Here is a 7787-nt window from a genome sequence, read left to right as displayed (position 1 = left end):
CAGGGTGAAGGCGATCGAGGACTGGGTTGAGCCAAAGATTGTCCATGATATGAGGGTGTTTCTGGGTATGACCAACTACCAATGGAAGTTTGTAGAGGGTTACTCCAAGGTAACATCATCACTGATAGACCTATTGAAGAAAGACAAGAGATGGAGTTGGATGGACAAATGTTAGATGGCATTTGATGATTTGAAGAAGAGGATGGTTACAACACCGATACTGAAGTTTCCGGACTTCGAGTGACCATTTGAGGTACACACAGATACTTCATATTTTTCCATAGGAGGGGTTATTATGCAAGGTGGGCATCCGGTGGCGTATGAGAGTCGGAAGTTGAAGGATAGAGAATGGAGGTATCCAGTCCATGTGAAGGAGATGACTGTCATCATTCACTTTCTTCATGTGTTGAGGGACTACTTGATTGGGAAGCCTTTTGTTGTCAAGATAGACAATATTGCAGCAAATTATTTTGCATCACAACCGAAGCTTTCTGCAAAGCAAGCTCATTGGCAGGACTTCTTGGTAGAATTTGACATGACTATTGAGTATAGACCGAGGAGATTCAATGTGGTAGCAGATGTCCTTAGTGGGAAGGGATAGCTTGCAGCATTGGAGGGAGAAGACCGGGGAGCACGAAGTAGGATTCGAGTTTAGGTGTCGGAAGAGATGCAGAATAAGCTCAAGGAAAGTGTTGAGACCGATAGTCAGGCACAGAATATAGTGAAGCAAATAAAGTATGGGAAGACACAAAAGTTCTTTCTCCGAGATGGATTCTTGTTCTTTGAAACCAACTCTATCTTCCAAAGTCATCTGTCCTCAAGAGGCACCTTTTGAAAGAGTGCCACGATTCTCTGTGGGCTGGCCACCCAGGGCAGCGTCATTCTTTGGCATTGTTGGAGAGAGGATTCTTTTCAGAAAAGATGCAGGAGGATGTAGAGGAGTATGCACATCAAGGATAATTTTAGGGGCGAATGTTCGCCCTTTGGCGAAATTAAGGGGTTTTAAATTTTTAGTGGGCGAATATTTTGTATCATAGTACATTTTTACAAATCACCTCAAATAGCCCACCTTATTTTAAGGGAGAGGGTAAAAAAGGTAAATTTAGCCCTTGAAATTAGGACTTACAACCTTCCATTCACCCATTTTCAAGAATAGGTTTTATTTAAGTGAATCCTATGGGCCAAATACCATATTTATAAAAGAGGTATGGTAAATTAATAAAAATATAAATAAATGAGAGGTATGGTAAATAAATAAAACATTTTTTATATTTACTCCATAAGTCACCTTATATACATGTAAGGTGTAAACAAATAAAAATATAAGTAAAGTGGAGGTATGGTAAATAAATAAAACGTCTTTTTATACTTACTCAAAAGGTATGGTAAGTAAATAAAAATATAAATAAACTAGACATATCGTAAATAAATAAAACCTCTTTTTATATTTAGTCAATAAAACCTCTTTTTATATTTAGTCCATAACCCTCGTTCTATTTATGAAGGCTCAAGAAAGAGGTTTTATTTAAGTGAATCCTATGGGCCAAATACCATATTTGTAAAAGAAGTATGGTAAATTAATAAAAATATAAATAAACGAGAGGTATGGTAAACAAATAAAACATTTTTTTATATTTACTCTATAAGTCACCTTATATTTACGAACACTCAAAAAATGGGTTATATTTAGGTGAAACCTATGGCCAAAATACTATGGGACAAATACCATGGACTAGATTGTTATTAATACCATGCAAAAAACCATTATTAACCTTAATATTAGAATTAATAAAAATAAAAATGGCACATGGTATTGACCCATGGTATTCACCAAAATGGCACATGGTATTGACCCACGGTATTCACTTGGAATGTAGCCTATTTAAATGGGGCAATTAAACCAGCATGTAGCCTATGCTAAGATTCACTAGGACTTTACAAAGTTTTATTATTTAGTGAAAGACTCGCCAAGATCTTACAAGATTTTATAATTGAGTAAAATATTCGCCATGCCTAGTGAGAGATTCGCCAAAAAATTATATATACATATTATATTATTGATAAAATCACCTTCCATTTTTCCTATATACCATGGAGATTCGCCCATTTATTATATTTAAAAATTTGGGGGGTTCTTAAAATTTTCCCTGATGCACATACGTGCATCATTTTTCAGTAGGACAAATTGGATACTCAAAGGCGAGGAGGTTTGTTGCAGCCTTTACCGATTCTTGAGAGACCATGGATGAGTGTCTCAATGGACTTCATTACTCAATTGCAACAGGTGAAAGGGTATAACAGGATAATGGTCGTGGTTGATCGTTTTTCCAAGTATGTTGTCCTTGTTCCAACAAAGATGTCATGTGGAGCCGAGCAGAGTGCGGATTTGTTCTTAAAGAACATAGTGAAGTATTGGGGCATGCCATTGAGCATCGCGTTGGACCGAGATCCGTGATTTACAGGCAGATTTTTTATCACATTTTTCAAGTTAGTCAGGACAAATTTGTTAATGAGTTCAAGTTGCCATCCGGAGACAGATGGGCAAACCGAGAGAATCAACGCATTGCTGGAGGACTACCTAAGACATTATGTGATGGCTGATCAGAAGAATTGGTGTAAACTTTTAGATGTGGCTCAGTATAGTTACAACATACAAAAGAGTTCTACGATAGGGTACAGTCCATTTGAGTTGGTGAATGGGCAGATTCCAGTCACACCGCACATCGTAGTGATATGAGGTTTGTTGAGGAGTCCTCATGCGAAGAAGTTCATGAAGGCTTGGGATGAGACCTTGGAGTTGGCACGGTTGCGCTTGCATGAAGCTAAAAGGAGAATGAAGAAATGGGCAGATAAGGAGAGACGGGATGCACACTTCAGTGTGGGAGACATGGCGTTCCTCAGGATTATCGGAGATCAGTTTCAGCCACCTAAGGGGACTGCGAAATTGTTGATGAGGAAATATGAGATGCCATTTTGAGTGAAGAAGGGAGTGGGGGAAATTGCTTACGAGCTGGAGCTTCCACACCATATCATTTTTTCATATGAGTGAGTTGAAGAGATGCAGACTTGATGCTGATCATCCAGAGAGAGTGGAACCACCAAGGGGACCAGCCATGATTGTTGACATGCCAAACCTTGAGGTGGACAAGATTTTGAAATCTAGGACTACAGGGATTGGTAGTCACATACGATGGGAATTTCTTGTCAGATGGAAAAATGCACTGGAGGAGGATAGTTGGGAAACAGAGGACTCACTTTGGAGATGGAAGCGGAAGATTCCGAAGTATGAAAGGAAGTTACGATGGATAGCCGGATTGCTAAGGATGGCAATGACCTTGGGTGGGGGAGGATGTAACGTCCTGAGGTTGTGGCGACCCACGGGCACGCCCACCGGGCGAGCGAAACGGTAGTCGGGCGAGTCGGCGAACTAACGCGGGCATGACATGGGTGCAGGTTAACTCAGCGAGTTGGCAGGGCAATGTGTGGCGATGAGTTAGCATAGTCGTGGTTATAGTGGGTGAGCATGGGCGTGCCCACGAGCTAACCTAGTGATGGGCAAGTCACCTTGGCGGTGGGCCAATGAGCTAGCAAGGCGAAACAATGCGATGGTTGGGGCGATCACTCACATATCGAGTGAGCCGGCTTGCAAGTGAAACCAAATGAAGGCGAGTTGGGTGGGTCAGCGGAAAAGTTAAAACGTTGGTGGCAACCATATATATACCCACGAGTTGGGCAAGTTCGAGACACTTCGAACTTGGCAATCAAGTCAAGGAAAGTGGTGTGCATATCTTTGCGGTGGACTGTGGTTTCTAAAGGTGCAGGTCATGTTGGTTTGAGCCTGCACAATGGGCACGTTCAAGGGAAAATACAGGTCAACGTTCAGGGCGAAGCTAACACGTTAGGGTGGGCACCCGCCAAACGACCGATGAGTTGAGGTGAACGGGCAAGGTGCGACGGTGGGTAGGAGCGCTCGCCAATGTGATGGTGAATAGTGGAGTTGTGGACGGTGCAGCCAACATGCGGAGGGTGTCCGAGTAGGGCGAGCCGGTAGCACACAGTTGTGCACCCATTCGGGCAGAATGACATGATTGTTCAGTATTTTATAAAAAAGTTGGTCGAGCTTGTCTCTCGGTGTAAACTTGTAAATTCTGAAATTCTAATAAAATCATTACATTTCATATGAGTTTATGTGTTCTCTTGCTGATGATGTATTAATGGTTTCCGCACATTAATGTTGTTTAAAAGTGATGAATGTTAGGCATAGTTCGGAAAATAAATTAACAAATGAACATGGTAAGTACTTAGCTGATGTTGCACGTAGGCCAATTAACGGAAAAGGAATTGGGGTGTGACAAAAGTGAACCAAGGTATATCAAAGTTGACCTTGGTCAACCAAAAGTAAGCATAGCAAAGCATGGTCAATTATCTCATTGATAGTAAACCACAATAAACACGGTTATCCATAATCAACATGCTCCCCTATGGTCAACCATAGTTAAAAATGACCAGCCAAATTCAACCATGCCCAATAATAGTTTAACATTGTTTACCATAGTCAACCAAATTCAACGATAGTCTACTATAGTTTATCAAAACCAATCATATTCAAACACAGTGACAAATAATCAACCATAGCTAACTAAAGTCAACTATGGTCAAATATAACCAAACACGATCAATTATAGTCAACCATTTAAAACAATAATTTAACCTGATCAACAATACTAAAATATCATTAATATTCATTATTTATTATATTAATATTTTAATTCACAAACTTAATAATTTTCCCTAAACACATCAACTCTCAATTCTCAGCGAAAATTGATTCATATATATTAGTACAAAATATTAATCCTAAAACATGGAAAATAACATAATCTAAACTTTCAATATTTTTCACTTTTTCTTGTATGTTTTTCTAAATTTTAATTATTTAAATTCATAATTCAAATATCTTATTTATACTTTAAAAATGTAATTTAAATTAATAATTTCATTACTGAAAAATATCTATAAAATTAATAATAATAAATATAAATCTACTATTTATACAATTATACTAATAATGCAATGTTATACTAATTATACTATTTATACAATTATACTAATAATGCACACAATACTCTCATATTCGAAATATGAAATATTAATCTCACAATATTATTATTTTGACAAGCCTCGTCGTGTATCTAGAAACGCATACAATGATAACTATACCAATAAAACAAACATATACAATTATAACTATACCAATAAAACAAACACCAATACTACCCATTAACAAGGTACATATCGAACATACGTGTATCTCATCATTTTTTAATTATGTGTCGAAAGATTCAATCCCAGATATACAATCCCATTAATTCCTAAAATTCAATTATTTTTATTGATTTTTTATTTAGTTAAATAGCTTTGGGTAAACTAGGTACATATCAGCACAGTGATATTTAATTAATTAAATGTGATTGAGTTAGGTCAGAGACTTTATTTATATCGACCACACAAATATTATTAAATATATAATTAGAATATGTATATTTAAAAGAATATAAAATTATTATTATTATGATAATTAACAGAAATAATTAATAATAAATAATTTTAATAATAATAATTTAAAAATAAATAATTATTATTAATAATAATTATAATTTTCTTTCCAAAGAAAAAAACAAACTTTTTATTACCAGGATAAAAAGTTACATAGTATATGCCGAAGCATTCAATTTGCTCTATAATTTGCAAGTCATAGAGCTCACTGGATGAATATTCAGTCCAGCTAACAACAAGTAGAGAAAATCACTGAGCAAAAACACGGCCTCCTCATATGAGGAGTTTCAGCCAGTGCTTGTCAGATATAAGAGCAGCAAAATTTCCAAGAGGAAACGACCACAGCAAGAAACAGAGGAGTCAAACTTTGAGGTCAAGTCTTCCTCCCCTTTTTCTTCTCCACCTTTCGCCATTCTCCTTGGGTTATGGGAACAATTTGAAGTGCATTTTCTTCACCGGGTCTAGGATTTTCTTTGTTTGAATCTGAGGTATCTAATGAATGGTGCCTTTTGGTTCCACTAGTTTCCATTTTATTTAAATTTTTTCTAGATTGTGATTCCATGGTTTCTTGTATAAAATTCTGTTGTGTTTCTACTGGGGTTCTTTCGTTTTGACTAGGTTCTTCCTCTTCATCCTCTTCCTCCTCTTCCGAATCTAGGTGGTTGAATTTCCATCCTTTTTTTTGACTTCTGGTTCTCTTCTTTCTTCGCTTGTTCTTTTTGTATTCCGGACAAGCATTTTGAAGATGTCCGGTTTGTCGACATATTCTGCATCTGAAAGCTGTATTTTTGTAGTCTAAAGATTGCATCCAGCTGCAATATTTGTGTTTCAGTTTTATACTTCCCGGTAAGCCTTTACTGAGATCCACTTCCACGCATATGCGTGCAAAAGTGAAAATTCTTTCTTCTATTCTTTGTGTATCCATTTTGATATATCTGCCTATGGCATTTCCTATGCTTGCCAGTACCTTTTCATCCCAAAAATGGATAGGGAGATTGTGAAGGCGAACCCATACTGGCATCTTAGACACAACAAAGGTGTTTGCATAAAATTCTGGGAACCATGGGGTGATGAAAAGACCCAAAGATCCCCAAAACCAAGGTCCTTCCTGGATCACGAGATCTCTGCCTTCTAGGGAATAAAATTTGACTATAAAAAGCCCTTTGGAACAGAGATGGATCTCACAATCCAGAGACCATTTCGTGAGAATCCAATCAAATAGATCAAAGGGTTTGGGCCAAAAACCATTAAAACGACAGATGATGGCTTGTTTTTCATAGTTGTTACATACCTTCTCCACTTCTGCTACTTCGATTGTTAGTTCTGGAGTGTGTTGTAGTTGCTCCACTATGTATGGGCTTGGTTCTAATCCAGCTTGTTTCAGATCTGTTGGAGAAGCTTTTCCTCCTTGTAAAATATGCTTGTAAGATGTTCCATCCTTTCTGTGTTGCTGGAGAGGATCTGGGATGTGGATTGGTTTAGATCCGCTGCCTCCTACTGATGATTTTCCAAATGATGCGCCTCCGAGTAGTCTCAAGTTGAGAATGATTGTAGATCTAGGCTTAATATTGTAATCCTTTATGGATCAGAGGTCCTGAAGAGATCTGCCCTCTGTTAATAGGTGTTGTTTGCCGACTGGATAACCGATCTGCTTGAAAATGTTGTATTTTAAATCTCTCACACTATTCTGTAGCTGAAACCCATATCAATGTTGAGTTCCCCTTGGGCGTTCTGACAAAAACTTGGAAGTGGTTATTTAATTCCAAGTCTGCCCCATTCTCTGGATCCGATTTGATCAGATCTGTATCAGATCTGTGGCACCAGACCTGGTCACAACACCATTTTCCTTTCCACCCGAGTGCTGGCCCTGGGACATTTTCGTGCTTCCCGCCTGCCCCTTTGGATCTCGTTGAGAGCTGATTCCTGGTCTTCAAAAACCTAATGCACCGATCTCTGCCTTGAGCCTCTGAACTAGGCTGTGGGAAAGCCATCCCTTGAAGATCCAGGCTGACCAGTGAGCAGAGAGATCCATGGCAAAAAATATAGATCTAATTCCAGATCCTAGGTCTAGCGCTACCCATGGCCTGAGATCTATTCTCCCGACTGCGAAAAGACTTCGATCTTGTCCTGGGTACCTCCCTTCCTCCGCATTTAAGAATTTCGCATCAGTGATTGCCTTGGAGGGGTCGTCAGTGCTCTTCTGCGATTTTCTTTCATGGAAGTTCTTGGGT

Source organism: Pinus tabuliformis, chromosome 6 (assembly GCF_031772625.1).
Source record: "Pinus tabuliformis cultivar Carrire ecotype Pingquan chromosome 6, CPIR1, whole genome shotgun sequence".
In the NCBI taxonomy this organism is placed as follows: Eukaryota; Viridiplantae; Streptophyta; class Pinopsida; order Pinales; family Pinaceae; genus Pinus; species Pinus tabuliformis.
The sequence above is the reverse complement of the archived record's forward strand: the minus strand, read 5'-3'. Positions refer to the sequence as shown.